This window comes from Loxodonta africana, chromosome 1 (assembly GCF_030014295.1).
Source record: "Loxodonta africana isolate mLoxAfr1 chromosome 1, mLoxAfr1.hap2, whole genome shotgun sequence".
Taxonomy (NCBI): Eukaryota; Metazoa; Chordata; class Mammalia; order Proboscidea; family Elephantidae; genus Loxodonta; species Loxodonta africana.
In genome coordinates this window covers 155843610-155861957 of record NC_087342.1, presented here as the reverse complement: position 1 = coordinate 155861957, position 18348 = coordinate 155843610, and positions in this window count along the sequence as shown.

Below are 18348 nucleotides of genomic sequence, written 5' to 3'. Positions count from 1 at the left end.
TCAAAGAAAACGATAAATCTTTGGATTTAGCTACCTGGAGTTCATCTATGAGTTTGACAAGAGCAGTTTCAATGAAATGTTGGGGGAAAATTTTAATTTTGTGCCTTAAAGGAGAAAGTGTTTTGAGGGATTAGAGCAACTAAACATAGAAGAATTTTTTTAAGAAACAAAAAAAAAATACAATAGTTTTCGTGTGGTAAATAAAGTCAGGAGTTGTTTGTTTTTTAAGGAAGGAGAAGTAGCAACGTATTTTTAGACTTAATAAACTGACCCAGTAGAGAGAAAGTAGTGGTAATACAGAAGAGAGAAGGTAGGAGTGCTGGAGTGATGTCTTGAGTGGGCAAGACAGGATGGGAAAATTGGCTTTGGGAAAGCATATGAATAGCTGATCTCTGGTAACCACTAGGAAGCCAGAGTGTGTGGGTGCAGATGCTGGAAGGTGGGTAGATATGGATAGGAAATCTGGGAAAGTTCTTTTCTGATTGCTTCAGGTTTCTGAATCAAGTAGGAATCAGAGTCATCAACAAAGAAAGGGAATAGAAGAGGTTTTGGAGTTAAGAGACAGAAGAACATTTGAAATACTCATCCAGGAATGTGGTTAAGTAAATGTACCAGGGGCACTAATATGATTGTCTAGGAGTATGACATAAATGATTCAAGTTTAAGGTTTATGATCATTAATATAAAATGAGACAAGCCTGTGTGATTGTATGTTTTTATCTAGTTTTGACATTCAGCTGGTTCAGGAATAGAGTAAATCTCTGGATTTAGTCAACAATGGGGTTTTCCTGAGCAAATAAGAGAAAATAAGACAGGGGCAACATAGTTGAATATATACACATGAGACTGATTATGACTAACCACAGAATTTCAGCTGGTTAAGAAAGAAAGGAATCCTGGTGGTACAGTGGTTAAGAGCTTGGTCGTTAACTAAAAGGTCAGTGGTTTAAATCCACCAGCCACTCCTTGGAGACATTATGGGGCAGTTCTACTCTGTCCTATAGGGTCACTATGAGTTGGACTTGACAGGAATGGGTTTTTTTTTTTTTTAAACATTTTTTTTAAAGAAGGTAAGGCATAAGAGACAGTGAAAAGCTGATAGAATCAATGGATTGGAAATCCCAGGGAAGGGTAACAAGTATTTAATTCAGTGTAGCACAAGGTGTGAGCTTTAAGGAACTGCCTCCTTAAAGCTTTCTTGTAAAATCTGTTGTTTTAAAGTTTGATTAGTGAAAACGAAATATGTTAAAGTACCTCATTTTATCCTATTTCATTTTTTTCTTCATGTTCTTCATAAACTTGACCATCTTCATTGAAGATGTTTTGCCATAAATGCTGCTTACATTTTTAAAAACTTTTCTTCATCATAAAACTTTGGCAAATTCTCCCTTTAATTTGACCTCATAAAATGATGAATTTTCAAATAGAGCTTTTTCTTTGAACACTCATTCCCGTGTTGAATCAGTACAGATTAAATGCAGTTTTTTAATGATATTTTATTTAATATATTGAACAAAAAAAAAACCAAAAAACAAACCCATTGCCTTCTAGTCAATTCTGACTCATAGCAGCCCTATAGGACAGAGTAGAATTGATCCATAGTTACCAAGGAGCAGCTGGTTGATTTGAACTGCTGGCCTTTTGGTGAGCAGCCATAGCTCTTAACTACTATGCCATCAGGACTCCATATATTGAACATTAGTACACTAAGCAACCTTACAAAGATTAGAATTATGATCGAATATAATCTCTATTATTTGGCTTTGTGTCATTTAGTTTTCGTAGTAATGTTTTTGCTCTGAAAAGATTATTTCTATCTCATTATCTAGCTAAGATCTCTTAGTATTCACTTTTAAGAGTCTATTTTCTTGTTCTTTTAAATATTTAAAAGTTTTTAATTATTTCTTTCTGTATTAAATAAGTAATAATTAATTAACTAATATAGCATCTTGCTGTTATAATAATAAAGTATATTAATTAAACTGGAATGGAATTGCAACATACGAGCATGTCTTAGTCATCTAGTGCTGCCATAACAGAAATACCACAAGTGGATGGCTTTAACAAAGAGAAAGCTATTTTCTCACAGTCTAGTAAGTTACAAATCCAAATTCAGGGCACTGGCTCCAGGAGGAAGTCTTTTTCTCTCTGTCGGCTCTGGAGGAAGGTCCTTGTCCTCAATTTTCCCCTGGTCAAAGAGCTTCTCAGCCTCAGGGACCCTGGGTCCAAAGGATGTGCTCTGCTCCTGGCGCTGCTTTCTTGGTGGTATGAGGTCCCCAACTCTCTGTTTCTCTTTCCTTTTATCTCTTGAGAGATAAAAGGTGGTGCAGGCCACACCCCAAGAAAACTCCTTTACCTTGGATCAGGGAAGTGATTTGAGTAAGGGTGGTGTTACAGTCCTACCCTAATCCTCTTTACATTAAATTCAAATCACAAAATGGACAACTACACATGGCCTAACCAAGTTGATACACAAATTTTAGGGGGACACAATTCAATCCATGACAGAACACATAGATTTTTAGTAATATTTTAAATATTATTATTTAATATTATTTTTAATAATATTTTAAATATTTTATTGTGTTTTAGGTGAAAGTTTACCCAGCAAACTAAGTTTTCCTTTGACAATTTTTACACAAATTGTTCCATGACATTGGCTATAATTTTTACAATGTGCCAGCATTCTCATTACTTGCGTTGTTTGTTCTCTAGCTTCCCTTTCTCTCCTTGCTTTCTCCTTTTTGCTTTTGGGTAAATATTGACCATTTGGTCTCATATAGTTAATTCTTTAAGGGAGAAACTTACTTGTGGTTGACATTGTTTATTTTATAACCCAGTCCATTATTTGGCTAAAAGGACATCCTCAAAAATAATTTCAATTCCAAGTTCAAAGAGTATCTTAGGGTGATTGTCTCAGGGGTTCCTCTAGTCTGTATTGGTCCAGTAGGTCTGGCTTTTTTTTAGGAATATGAGGTTTTTTTTTTACATTTTTCTCCCAGTTCTTTCTAGGACCTTTTATTGTGTCCCTGGTCAGGATGGTTTGTTGTGTTAGCCGGGCACCATCTAGTTCTTCTGGTCTACGGTTAGAGGATGCTGTAGTTTGTGTGGGCTACTAGTCCCATGGATTAGTTTCTTGTTTGATTCTTTGATCTCCTTCATTCTCTTTTTCTCCATGCGTGTAGAGATCAATAGTTGTGTTAAGGATTGAATTATGTCCACGCAAAAATGTGTGCATCATTTGGGCTGGGTCACGATTCCCAGTATTCTGTGCTTTTCCTATGTGTTGTAAATCCTGCCTCTACGATATTACTGAGGGAGAATGGGTGGCAGTTGTGTTGGTGAGGCAGGACTCAACTTACAGGGTTAGACTGTGCTTGAGGCACTCTTTGGAGATATAAAAGCTAAAAGCAAGCAGAGTTGGGAACCTTATACCACAAAGAAAGCAATGCTGGGAGCAAAAAACTTCCTTTGGACCCAGAGTCCCTGCACCTGAGAAGCTCCTTGACCAGGGGAAGATTGATGAGAAGACTGACAGAGAGAGAAAGCCTTCCCCTGGAGCTTACACCCTGAATTTGGACTTTTAGCCTACCACCTTACTGTGAGAAAATAAACTTCTCTTTGTTAAAGCCATCCACTTGTGGTATTTCTGTTATAGCAGCACTAGATGACTAAGACAGAATTTGGTATTGAGAGACCGGGGTATTGCTTTAACAGATACTTAAAACATGGAAGCAGTTTTGAAACTGTAACTGGATGGAGCTGCGACAGCAGCAGAGGACCAGCGCAACAAAGAACCTGCAGCGGCAGAGAAGTGGCAACAGCAAGGAGGCCAGTGCAAGATGGCACTGGGGCAGACCCCTGGAGTGAGAGAGCTGAGTGCCTGTACTCAGGAGGCTTTCTGGTGGAGTGGGGTGCATCCAGGCACTTACGGGTAGAGCCACTGAGCAGGGTAGTTGCGAGTTCGAGGCCCGAAGAGCCAAGAGGCCAAGAAACCAGGGAGTAGAAGCTGAAGAGACAAGGAACACAAGAAGCAGAGCTGCCTCAGTCTCGAAAGCTATGACTATGACCTCAGCATTTCAAAGGTGGAGCCACGGCCTCTGGTGTTTCTAACGGTGGAGTTGCCACTCAGATGCCCTAGGAGAATTGTGCACCTAAAGCTGAGGGAGCATTTGCTGCCCCACTGGGCCTGGAAAGCAGAGCTGAAGCTCAGGACCAAGGGGCCTCCACCCAGAATCTGGAAAGTGTGGCCAATACCTGGAGTCTGGAGGGCAGGGCTATTGTGTAAATGGTCTCGGAGAACAGAAGATTATTTTCAAGCCTTGAGGGCTAATGTAATGTGTTCTTCTGACTTGGTTGGTGCCTATTATGCCTTCTTTCCCTTCAGTTTCTCCCATTCATGATGGATATCTAGCTTGCGCCTTTTCTACCATTGCACCTTTGGAAACAGATAACTTGTATTCTGGATTTCACAGATGAAGAGGAATTTTTGGATTTTGGACTTTGTGTTAAGACTTTTGCTATGATATGGTGGGCTGAATATGTTTGGCATGTTACAAGGATATGAATTTTCGGGGGCCAAAAGGTGAAATGTCATGGATTGAATTGTGTCCCCCCAAAAATATGTGTCAAATTGGATGGGCCATGATTCCCAGTATTGTGTGGTTGTCTTCCATTATGTGATTGTAATTTTATGTTGAAAGGATTAGGGTGGGATTGTAACACCACCCTTACTCAGGTCACCTCCCTGATCCAAGACAAAGGGGGTTTTCCTGGGGTGTTGCCTGCACCACCTTTTATCTCTGAAGAGATAAAAGGAAAGGGAAGCAAGCAGAGAGTTGGGGACCTCATACCACCAAGAATAAAAGCTGCACCAGGAGCAGAGCAGGTCCTTTGGACACAGGGTCCCTAAGCCTGAGAAGCTCCTCGACCAGGGGAAGATTGAGGACAAGTGGGTGACAGAGCCAACAGAGCTGACAGAGAGAGAAAGCCTTTCCCTGGAGCCGACACCCTGAATTTGGACTTGTAACCTGCTAGACTGTGAGGAAATAACTTTCTCTTTGTTAAAGCTATCCACTTGTGGTATTTCTGTTATGGCAGCACTAGGTGACTAAGCAATTGTATCTTAGATGGCCGCTTGCAAGCTTTTAAGACCTGAGATGCTACTCACCAAACTAGGATATAGAACATTATCTTTGTGAACTATTTAATGATATTTTGACATGAATATTCAGAAATTAACAATAAATCCAAATTGCTTGCCTTATTCATGTTACCGATATTATTATACATTGATCACAAACAAGTGACATCAGAAATGATGATGATGGAGTAGGCATCTGATATTTGGTTTTATTAAGAAAATTCTGGACAATATCAAGGCTAAAGCCAAATTCTAGTCTATTGTTAAAGTAGATCAAGTATGTTAATTATACATTTTTCAAATCTATGTCTTTTCTCTTTTTTGCTCTCTTCTATCATTTCAAAGACGGGTGTGTTAAAATCTCTACTACCATCATTTACTTTATCTAATTCCCCCCATTGTTCTGTCATTTGTTGCTTTATGTAGTTTGAGGCTGTAATTTAAGAGCATGTATGTTCATGATTGTTATATCTTTTTAACTGATGGTTTCAGCTAAGTGTATTTTTTATCCCACTTTACCTCTTACATCTTTGTTTAACCCTCAAATTTCTTTCCTAGTTTTCTTTTCAATCATATTTGTTTGGCTTATTTGTTTCCATCCATTCCTCTTTCTTGTGGTTTTATGAGCATTTCCTGTAGTCAATAATTTGCTAAATTGTTCACTTTTAATGTATGTGAAAGATTTTTTAATCACTGAGTTTAATCTATTTATATCTACTTTAATTTTCTTATATACAAAATATGTTTATTTTGCTATCTTATTTAATATTTCCTATTTACTATATTCCCATACTTTCTATTGGGTAAATCCAACTATCTTTTACTGGTGTGGAATAAACAGTTATGGATTAAATTGAATCCCCCACAAAATATGTTCAAGTCTTATCTTCTATTACCTGTGAAAGTGACCTTGTTTGGAAATGGGTTCTTTGAAGTTGTTATCAGTTAACATGACGTCATATCTGAGTAGGGTGTGTATTAATCCCATCTGGGTTGCCTCCTTAAAAAGAGAAGGGACACAGAGAGACACACCATTGATTACAATGCCACGTTGGTCAGATATCAAGTTTCAACAACATAAGAGGGTAAGTGAAAAAGTGCTGCTACTAGGGTTCCAGTTCATACATGCACAGGTTTAAACATGTCGCTGTTCTCAGTGGATGGCTGCAGACAAGTTCTCTCAGTAATACACTTGTTTTAATCTCATTAGGGTGCCTTGAAAAAAAGGGACCCCTTTTGTGCCATGGAAGAAAATGATTTTGAAGTCAGGGCTAATACCAAATTTTTAACAAAACTCAAGTGAACATCTTCCCAAATCACTGAAGCTCTGCAATAAGTTTATGGGAAGGCTGCCCCACATAAAACAACAGTTTTTAGATGGATCACGCACTTTAAGGAAGGTTGGGAAGACCTCAAAGATAAGCCAAGAGACAGAAGACCATTCAGAAGGTTAGGGCCACTGATTACCCAATGGGTAATCTTGACAGATTTTGTTGAAGGACACAGGACAATCATGTAGGCTTATTATGAAGAAGTTTTAAGAAAACTGAAAACTGCATTGGTGAGTAAAGGCCAGAAAATTTCTCCAAAGAATTTTTTTCCATCATGGCAGTACACCTGCTCATTCTTCAAGAGTAGCAAGTACTGTCCTATGAGAATTTTGTTGGGAAACCTTACCCCATCCAAACTACAGCCCAGATCTTTCCCCTTTAGACTTCTTTTTGTTTCTAAAACTCAAAGAATATTTAAAAGGAACATGATTTGAGTCTCTCGAGGATGCCAAAGCTGCCATTTGACAGGATGTGAATTGAAGACCACAAAATTCTTTGGGGAAGGGTTAGAGAGATGGAAACACCACCTACAGATGAGGGATATGTAAAGAAAAAATAGCTTCACATTTTGATATTTTTGTTTAATAAATGTTTCTATGATTTTGTAACAATACTTTCTGACTTACACTTTTATGTATGGATTTTCCTCTTTGCTCTCCTTTCTGTTCCATTGCATATTTTCTCTACCCAGCACCAATACTACACTATCTTAATAACTGTCACTTTAATATAAATCTTACTTTATGATAGGATAAGTCCATCCATTTTTGTTTTTTTCTCAAAAATTTTCTAGCAATCTAAGTGACAAAGATGCACCGAGGTCATACTGGAAAGAATAAAGGCACAAATTTAAATAAAAAAAAAAAATTATCCTCCCATCTGTGACACCTGGACTTGGATTTCTTATCTTGGCTACTTAGTAAACACCGCACCACAACACACACACATACACAACTAATAACATTTCTCCTGAGAATTTTGTACAGTTTCCACAGATTTTATATGAGTTGCCTGAGGGTTTGCTAGCCTACTGGATAGACATTTAGACATTATTATTTTGCCCATTTCACAGATGAAAGAAGTGAATTGACTTTAAGGAATTTCTCAACTAGATTACAAGTTTATTGGACAGATATTTGTGTACTTCAGAACATCTAACAATACTTGCCCATAAAGCACACAATTTTTTTTTTTTTTTGGAGTTGTCAACAATTTTAATTTACTTAGATCAACAATCAACGTCCATGGAAGCAGCAGTCAAGAAATCAAATGACATATTGCATGGGGCAAATCTGTTGCAAAAGACCTCTCTGTAGTTTTAAAAAGCAAAGACGTCACTTTGATTACTAAAGTTTGCCTGACCCAAGCCGTGGTCAGACCTCATACGCATGCAAAAGCTGGACAATAAAAAAAGAAGTCAGAAGAATTGATGCATTCACATTGTGATGTTGGTGAAGAATACTGAATATACCATGTACTGCCAGAAGAACGAACAAATCAGTCTTGGGAGAAATATATCAGAATGCTCCTTAGAAACAAGGATGGTGAGACATTAGCTCACTCACTTTGGACACATCATCGGTAAAGACCCCTGGAAAAAGTAATCACATTTGGTAGAGGGTTAGCAAAAAAGAAAAAAACACTGGGAAACCTTCATTGAGATGTATTGATGATGGACTCAAACATACCAATGATCATGAAGATGGCACACGACCAGGCAACATTTTCTTCCTTTATACATAAGGTTGCCATGAGTCAGAGCCACTAGATGGCAACTAACAATAACAACATTTTATCAACTTTTAGGTTCCCCAGTTCCAAGGAGCATTAGAAGTTCTTTTTTCTTTCTTCTGTTTCATGCTACTCAGTTGCTTGTGCTATATGGGTTTTGTTGCTCTTTTTGGTCTTTGATATCTTGTCATCTACTTTTGTTGAGATTGTCGTTTGTTTTTTTCCTATCGTAGTTTCTCTACTTGTTTTTGTGAGAGTATTGAAGGGACTTTTTTTTTTTTTATTAACTTTTATTAAGCTTCAAGTGAACGTTTACAAATCCAATCAGTCTGTCACGTATAAGATTACATACATCTTACTCCATACTCCCACCTGCTCTTCCCCTATTGAGTCAGCCCTTTCAGTCTCTCCTTTCTTGACAATTTTGCCAGCTTCCCACTCTCTCTATCCTCCCATTCCCCCTCCAGACAAGAGCTGCCAACACACTCTCAAGTGTCCACCTGATATAATTAGCTCACTATTCATCAGCATCTCTCTCCCACCCGCTGACCAGTCCCTTTCATGTCTGATGAGTTGTCTTCGGGGATGGTTCCTGTCCTGTGCCAACAGAAGGTCTGGGGAGCATGGCCTCCGGGATTCCTCTAGTCTCAGTCAGACCATTAAGTATGATCTTTTTATGAAAATTTGGGGTCTGCATCCCACTGATCTCCTGGTCCCTCAGGACTTCTCTGCTGTGCTCCCTGTCAGGGCAGTCATCGATTGTGGCCGGGCACCAACTAGTTCTTCTGGTCGCAGGATGTTGTAGGTCTCTGGTTCATGTGGCCCTTTCTGTCTCTTGGGCTCTTAGTTGTCGTGTGACCTTGGTGTTCTTCATTCTTCTTTGCTCCAGGTGGGTGGAGACCAATTGATGCATCTTAGATGGCCGCTTGCTAGCATCCAAGACCCCAGATGCCACATTTAAAAGTGGGATGCAGAATGTTCTCACAACAGAATTATTTTGCCAATTGACTTAGAAGTCCCCTCAAACCATGTTCCCCAGACCCCCGCCCCTGCTCCGCTGACCTTTGAAGCATTCATTTTATCCCGGAAACTTCTTTGCTTTTGGTCCAGTCCAATTGAGCTGACCTTCCATGTGTTGAGTGTTGTCTTTCCCTTCACCCAAAGCAGTTCTTATCTACTGATTAATCAATAAAAATCCCTCTCCCTCCCTCCCTCCCCGCTTCGCAACCACAAAAGTATGTGTTCTTCTCAGTTTTTACTATTTCTCAAGATCTTATAATAGTGGTCTTATACAATATTTGTCCTTTTGCCTCTGACTAATTTCGCTCAGCATAATGCCTTCCAGGTTCCTCCATGTTATGAAATGTTTCACAGATTCGTCACTGTTCTTTATCGATGCGTAATATTCCATTGTGCGAATATACCACAATTTATTTACCCATTCATCCGTTGACGGACACCTTGGTTGCTTCCAGCTTTTTGCTATTGTAAACAGAGCTGCAATAAACATGGGTGTGCATATATCTCTTTGTGTGAAGGCTATTGTATCTCTAGGGTATATTCCGAGGAGTGGAATTTCTGGGTTGTATGGTAGTTCTATTTCTAACTGTTTAAGATAAGGCCAGATAGATTTCCAAAGTGGTTGTACCATTTTACATTCCCACCAGCAGTGTATAAGAGTTCCAATCTCTCCGCAGTCTCTCCAACATTTATTATTTTGTGTTTTTTGGATTAATGCCAGCCTTGTTGGAGTGAGATGGAATCTCATCGTAGTTTTAATTTGCATTTCTCTAATGGCTAATGATCGAGAGCATTTTCTCATGTATCTGTTGGCTGCCTGAATATCTTCTTTAGTGAAATGTGTGTTCATATCCTTTGCCCACTTCTTGATTGGGTTGTTTGTCTTTTTGTGGTTGAGTTTTGACAGAATCATGTAGATTTTAGAGATCAGGCGCTGGTCGGAGATGTCATAGCTGAAAATTCTTTCCCAGTCTGTAGGTGGTCTTTTTACTCTTTTGGTGAAGTCTTTAGATGAGCATAGGTGTTTGATTTTTAGGAGCTCCCAGTTATCGGGTTTCTCTTCATCATTTTTGGTAATGTTTTGTATTCTGTTTATGCCTTGTATTAGGGCTCCTAGGGTTGTCCCTATTTTTTCTTCCATGATTTTTATCGTTTTAGTCCTTATGTTTAGGTCTTTGATCCACTTGGAGTTAGTTTTTGTGCATGGTGTGAGGTATGGGTCCTGTTTCATTCTTTTGCAAATGGATATCCAGTTATGCCAGCACCATTTGTTAAAAAGACTATCTTTTCCCCAATTAACTGACACTGGGCCTTTGTCAAATATCAGCTGCTCATATGTGGATGGATTTATATCTGGGTTCTCAATTCTGTTCCATTGGTCTATGTGCCTGTTGTTGTACCAGTACCAGGCTGTTTTGACTACTGTGGCTGTATAATAGGTTCTGAAATCAGGTAGAGTGAGGCCTCCCACTTTCTTCTTCTTTTTCAGTAATGCTTTGCTTATCCGGGGCTTCTTTCCCTTCCATATGAAATTGGTGATTTGTTTCGCTATCCCCTTAAAATATGACATTGGAATTTGGATCGGAAGTGCGTTATATGTATAGATGGCTTTTGGTAGAATAGACATTTTTACTATGTTAAGTCTTCCTATCCATGAGCAAGGTATGTTTTTTCACTTAAGTATGTCCTTTTGAATTTCTTGTAGTAGAGCTTTGTAGTTTTCTTTGTATAGGTCTTTTACCTCCTTGGTAAGATTTATTCCTAAGTATTTTATCTTTTTGGGGGCTACTGTGAATGGTATTGATTTGGTTATTTCCTCTTCGGTGTTCTTTGTTGATGTAGAGGAATCCAAGTGATTTTTGTATGTTTATTTTATAACCTGAGACTCTGCCAAACTCTTCTATTAGTTTCAGTAGTTTTCTGGAGGATTCCTTAGGGTTTTCTGAGTATAAGATCATGTCATCTGCAAATAGTGATAACTTTACTTCCTCCTTGCCAATCCGGATACCCTTTATTTCTTTGTCTAGCCTAATTGCCCTGGCTAGGACTTCAAGTACGATGTTGAATAAGAGCGGTGATAAAGGACATCCTTGTCTGGTTCCCGTTCTCAAGGGAAATGCTTTCAGGTTCTCTCCATTTAGAGTGATATTGGCTGTTGGCTTTGCATAGATGCCCTTTATTATGTTGAGGAATTTTCCTTCAATTCCGATTTTGGTAAGAGTTTTTATCATAAATGGGTGTTGGACTTTGTCAAATGCCTTTTCTGCATCAATTGATAAGATCATGTGGTTTTTATCTTTTGTTTTATTTATGTGATGGATTACATTAATGGTTTTTCTGATATTAAACCAGCCTTGCATACCTGGTATAAATCCCACTTGATCAGGGTGAATTATTTTTTTGATGTGTTGTTGGATTCTATTGGCTAGAATTTTGTTGAGGATTTTTGCATCTATGTTTATGAGGGATATAGGTCTATAATTTTTGTAATGTCTTTACCTGGTTTTGGTATCAGGGAGATGGTGGCTTCATGGAACGAGTTGGGTAGTATTCCGTCATTTTCTATGCTTTGAAATACCTTCAGTAGTAGTGGTGTTAACTCTTCTCTGAAAGTTCGGTAGAACTCTGCAGTGAAGCCGTCCAGGCCAGGGCTTTTTTTTTGTTGGAAGTTTTTTGATTACCGTTTCAATCTCTTTTTTTGTTATGGGTCTATTTAGTTGTTCCACTTCTGAATGTGTTAGTTTAGGTAGGTAGTGTTTTTCCAAGAATTCATCCATTTCTTCTAGGTTTTCAAATTTTTTAGAGTACAATTTTTCGTAGTAATCTGAAGTGATTCTTTTAATTTCATTTGGTTCTGTTGTGATGTGGTCCTTCTCGTTTCTTATTCGGTTCATTTGTTTCCTTTCCTGTATTTCTTTAGTCAGTCTAGCCAATGGTTTATCAATTTTGTTAATTTTTTCAAAGAACCACCTTTTGGCTTTGTTAATTCTTTCAATTGTTTTTCTGTTCTCTAATTCATTTAGTTCAGCTCTAATTTTTATTATTTGTTTTCTTCTGGTGCCTGATGGGTTCTTTTGTTGCTCACTTTCTATTTGTTCAAGTTGTCGGGATAGTTCTCTGCTTTGGCTCTTTCTTTTTTTTGTATGTGTGCATTTATCGATATAAATTGGCCTCTGAGCACTGCTTTTGCTGTGTCCCAGAGGTTTTGATAGGAAGTATTTTCATTCTCGTTGCATTCTATGAATTTCCTTCTTCCCTCCTTGATGTCCTCTATAACCCAGTCTTTGTCAGAAGGGTATTGTTCAGTTTCCAAGTATTTGATTTCTTTTCCCTAGTTTTTCTGTTATTGATTTCTAGTTTTATTGCCTTGTGGTCTGAGAAGATGCTTTGTAATATTTTGATGTTTTGGACTCTGCAAAGGTTGGTTTTATGACCTAATATGTGGTCTATTCTAGAGAATGTTCCATGTGCGCTAGAAAAAAAAAGTATACTTTGCAGCAGTTGGGTGGAGAGTTCTGTATAAGTCAATGAGATCAAGTTGGTTGATTGTTGTAATTAGGTCTTCTGTGTCTCTATTGAGCTTCTTACTGGATGTCCTGTCCTTCTCCGAAAGTGGTGTGTTGAAGTCTCCTACTATAATTGTGGAGGTGTCTATCTCACTTTTCAATTCTGTTAAAATTTGATTTATGTATCTTGCAGCCCTGTCATTGGGTGCATAAATATTTAATATGGTTATGTCTTCCTGATCAATTGCCCCTTTAATCATTATATAGTGTCCTTCTTTATCCTTTGTGGTGGATTTAAGTCTAAAATCTATTTTGTCAGAAATTAATATTGCTACTCCTCTTCTTTTTTGCTTATTGTTTGCTTGATATATTTTTTTCCATCCTTTGAGTTTTAGTTTGTTTGTGTCTCTAAGTCTAAGGTGTGTCTCTTGTAGGCAGCATGTAGATGGATCGTGTTTCTTTATCCAGTCTGTGACTCTCTGTCTCTTTATTGGTGCATTTAGTCCATTTACATTCAGCGTAATTAGAGATAAATAAGTGTTTAGTGCTGTCATTTTGATGCCTTTTTATGTGTGTTGTTGACAATTTCATTTTTCCACATACTTTTTTGTGCTGAGACATTTTTCTTAGTAAATTGTGAGATCCTCATTTTCATAGTGTTTGACTTTATGTTTGTTGAGTCGTTACGTTTTTCTTGGCTTTTATCTTGAGTCATGGAGTCGTTATACCTTTTGGTGGTTACCTTATTATTTACCCCTATTTTTCTAAGTAAAAACCTAACTTGTATTGTCCTATATTGCCTTGTATCACTCTCCATATGGCAGTTCTATGCCACCTGTATTTAGTCCCTCTTTTTGATTATTGTGATCTTTTACCTATTGACTTCCATGATTCCCTGTTATGTGTATTTTTTTTTTTAATTAATCTTAATTTGTTTGTTTTTGTGATTTCCCTATTTGAGTTGATATCAGGATGTTCTGTTTTGTGACCTTGTGTTGTGCTGGTATCTGATATTATTGATTTTCTGACCAAACAATATCCTTTAGTATTTCTTGTAGCTTTGGTTTGGTTTTTGCAAATTCTCTAAGCTTGTGTTTATCTGTAAATATCTTAATTTCGCCTTCATATTTGAGAGAGAGTTTTGCTGGATATATGATCCTTGGCTGGCAGTTTTTCTCCTGCAGTGTTCTGTATATGTCGTCCCATTCCCTTCTTGCCTGCATGGTTTCTGCTGAGTAGTCTCAACTTATTCCTTATTGATTCTCCCTTGTAGGGGACCTTTCTTTCCTCACTGGCTGCTTTTAAAATTTTCTGTTTATCTTTGGTTTTGGCGAGTTTGATGATAATATGTCTTGGTGTTTTTCTTTTTGGATCAATCTTAAATGGGGTTCGATGAGCATCTTGGATAGATATCCTTTCGTCTTTCATGATGTCAGGGAAGTTTTGTGTCAGGAGTTCTTCAACTATTTTCTCTGTGTTTTCTGTCCCCCCTCCCTGTTCTGGGACTCCAATCACCTGCAAGTTATCCTTCTTGATAGAGTCCCACATGATTCTTAGGGTTTCTTCATTTTTTTTAATTCTTTTATCTGATTTTTTTTCAGCTATGTTGGTGTCGATTCCCTGGTCCTCCAGATGTCCCAGTCTGCATTCTAATTGCTTGAGTCTGCTCCTCTGACTTCCTATTGCGTTGTCTAATTCTGTAATTTTATTGTTAATCTTTTGGATTTCTACATGCTGTCTCTCTATGGATTCTTGCAACTTATTAATTTTTCCACTATGTTCTTGAATAATCTTTTTGAGTTCTTCAACAGTTTTATCGGTATCTTCCTTGGCTTTTTCTGCAGTTTGCCTTATCTCATTTGTGATGTCTTGAAGCATTCTGTGAATTAGTTTTTTATATTCTGTATCTGATAATTCCAGGATTGTATCTTCATTTGGGAAAGATTTTGATTCTTTTGTTTCGGGGGTTGTAGAAGCTGTCATGGTCTGCTTCTTTATGTGGTTTGATATGGACTGCTGTCTCCGAGCCATCACTGGGAAACTAGTTTTTCCAGAAAATCCGCTGACTGGTACGCTGGCTCCAGGCTCTGAAAACAATCGCTGCCTCCCCGTATTTGTTCGTTTTCCATCTCTAAATCTGTGTTTGTTGTTCAGGGTTCGTAGATTGTTATGTATGTGATTGATTCACTTGTTTTTCCTAGTCTTTGTTGCAAGAGGGATCCGCGGTAGCGTCCACCTAGTCCGCCATCTTGGCCCCGCCTCTTCGAAGGGACTTTTTAAAACAGTGCTTTAAATGTATCATCCAACTGCCTTCTGACTGCCATGTTTCTGATTTGCTGTTAATCTTATAGAGAATCCCTTGTATGTTGAGTCACTTTTGTATTGCTGCTTTCTAGGTTTTGTCTTTTTTTTTTTAACATTTTATTGTTGTTTAAGTGACAGATTACAGAGCATATTAGTTCCTCATTCAACAATTTATGCACAGCTTGTTTCATGACGTTGTTTGCAAACCCCTGAATGTGTCAATGCTCTTCCCCTTTTCCTTTTTGGGTTCCCCGTGTCCATTTGCCTAGCTTTCATGCCTCTACTGTTCTTCTGAACGTTGCTTTTGGGTAAATGCTGCCTTTAGGTTTCATATAGTTGATTGCTCTGAGGTGTACATTCTTCACTGGTGCTATTTTCATTTTATAGGCCTGTCTATTGTATGGAGTCTTGGTGGTGCAGTGGTTAAAACTCAACTGCAAACCAAAAAGTCAGTGGTTTGAATCCACCAGCCACTTTTTGGAAACACTATGGGACAGTTGTACTCTGTCCTAATGGGTCACTGTGAGTCAGAATCAATCAACAGCAATGGGTTTGGTTTTTGTTTTGGCCTATTGTAGGACTATAAAGTGATATCCAGGAGTGATTTTAGTTCCAGTTTTGAAGGATGTCTAAGGGCCATAGTCTCAGGGGTTCCACAAGTCACTATCAGACAAATAAGTCTGGTCTTATTTATAAGTCTGAATTTTGTTCTACATTCCTCTCCAACTCTGTCCATGACTTAATTTTGTGGTCCCTGCCATAGTAGTAAGTAGTGGTAGCTGGGCACCATCTAGTTCTTCTGGTCTCAGGCTAGTGAAGGCTGTGGTTCATGTGGTCCGTTAGTCCTTTGGACTAATCATTTCTGTGAGTCTTTGGTTTTCTTCACTCTTCTTTGCTTCAGACAGGAAGAAAACCTAGGTGCCCCTTGCAAGCTTTTAAGACTCTGTCACTACTCACCAAGGTAGGATGTAGAATATTGTTTATATGGATTATGACATGCCAATTGACCTAGATGGTCCCTAGCCCTCAAGCCTAGTATCTCAGTCCTGGGAGGTGTATGGTTATAGCTACGAAGTTTTCATTACTGTATCCCCTGATGAGCACAGATTTTTGATCACTGGTTTATTATCTACTTCTAAAAGGAATTAACTATGATATATTACATAATTTATTATAGGGAGCTAATCAATAGAAAATTCTTAACTATTTTGACAGATAATTATTAGCAAACATCAGAAAGAACCTTCCTCTTTTCTCTAGTTTGGACATAAATAAGTGTCAAAATCTTGTATTGTCTTTCAGATAAGAGTTAAGATTTGGACAGCTCATATATATGTCATTATCATTTGCAATTTATTATGTATCAGAAATATAACTCTCTGTGTGGAAGATGTGTCAGACTTACAGTTTTGCTGCGTGATGTACCTATGAATCCTGCTTTTTTGGTTTGAAACTGCAATCATACACTATTTTCACCTACCTTCTGCATAATATTCTACATGATTCTTCTTGAAAAATGCTGTAGTAGCTCTGATTACTGCATGCCCCTCTATCTTTGCTTTTTGCCAGCAACTTTATTCAGGAATGCTTCATGTGCCGTTGTCCCTAAATAAATACTTTTTTTTTTTTTTTTTTCAATTTCACTTCCAAATCTCTTAGGCTATATGAACAAAGTAAAATTGTATAAGACCAGTCGTTGTAGATGAACGCTTTCAAAAATTTCTCTGAAGCAGCAGATGTAAATATGCCTGACAGAATTCCTTACTGAGAAATCTCAAGTGCGTCAGGTTTCAGTAAAATGGTTGGTATAGTACTGGTCAACCTACCACACTACCAGGACTTCAATTCTACTAGCACAACAACAGGACAGAATACAGTAAGAAGTGTTTCTTCTAAAAAGCATAGTTTGGAATTCAGTGTTATTGTAAGTTTTACTCAGCAACCTACTCTTCATATAGATACATATCCATTTCAGATGTCTTTACTTCAAATGACTTTTTTTTCCAATAATAGGAATTTTATAATTGTTCGTGTTATGATTATGTCTCATAATAATTAAGGAGAGTGCACAGATTCCAGATTATTTGAGGGCAAACTTTTCAGACCTTGATTTCCTTTAAAATAACAATCATAGCCTAATGACTGGGTTTTGTTTTTTTGTTTTTTTCAATTTTCCTTACTTTTTATTCATGCAACTTACTCATAATAGATATGACAGCACATAGTTATCCTCTCCCATTACTGTATAAAACAACACCTAAGCCAGATTCCTTAATAATACTTACTATTAATTATTACTTACCAGCATTCCACTTAATCAATCAAAACACACCACATCATATCTAACCCCATGATTCTTCCTAATTTTGATAATTTCATCATATCCTCTGAACCTACATTTTTTTAAAACAAAGTTTAAGATTCCAAAGAAAAGACAGAATTTTCTTATGTCACTATTGGCTTTAGCCCAATAAATACAAGAAATAGAAGTAAAAACATGAGAAATACACTTCCAAAAAAAAAAGTGGTAACATCAGAAATACACTTCCAAAAAAAAAGTGGTAAGCCTTCTCTATTCAAAAAAACGATAATGTTGATGATAACAAGAATAGTACTAATACTTTGTGGACCACTTTTTCTATGGGATAAGTACTATTAATATCTATATTTTACTGGTAAAGAAACATTCTGACATAAATTAAATAGCTTCATGAAGATCATACCCATAGTTAATGGGATAGTTTGGAGTAACAATTAATTTTTGATACAAAATCTATAATCATTAAGCTATACTGCCTCACATAGAATATTTTGGGAAATCAGAAGGTGAGTTCTCACCAAGGTATGGAAGTCTCAAACAATAATGCTAAGAACTTGTTGGCCTTAAAAAAAAATACGCACCTAATATTTTTATAAGAGCTGTAAATTAGAGGATGCACTCTCATATACATGCTACAAAGATGACAAAAACAAGGTTTGTCAATTGTGCATGGCTAAAAACAAACCAACAAATAACTAAAAATAATCTTTGGATCTGTCACAGTATCAGGTATGTGTTTCGGGAGGGGAGAACTCTTTCTTCCCTAGATGAAAGAGAATCATCCTAACCCCCTTTGTGGATGTACTGATGTCTATATTCAAGGACATTTTTATTACATGCATGGGTTTTAAGCCTAGACATGGTGCTTGACATGTTAGGGGGAGATTTAGATCATTTGTGATTGTGCAAATTTAGCATTTTCACTCCAGCAAAGACTGCTCAGGCCCAACAGGTAATGAAGAATCTAATGGCAGCTTCCTTTTGTGGGTCAAC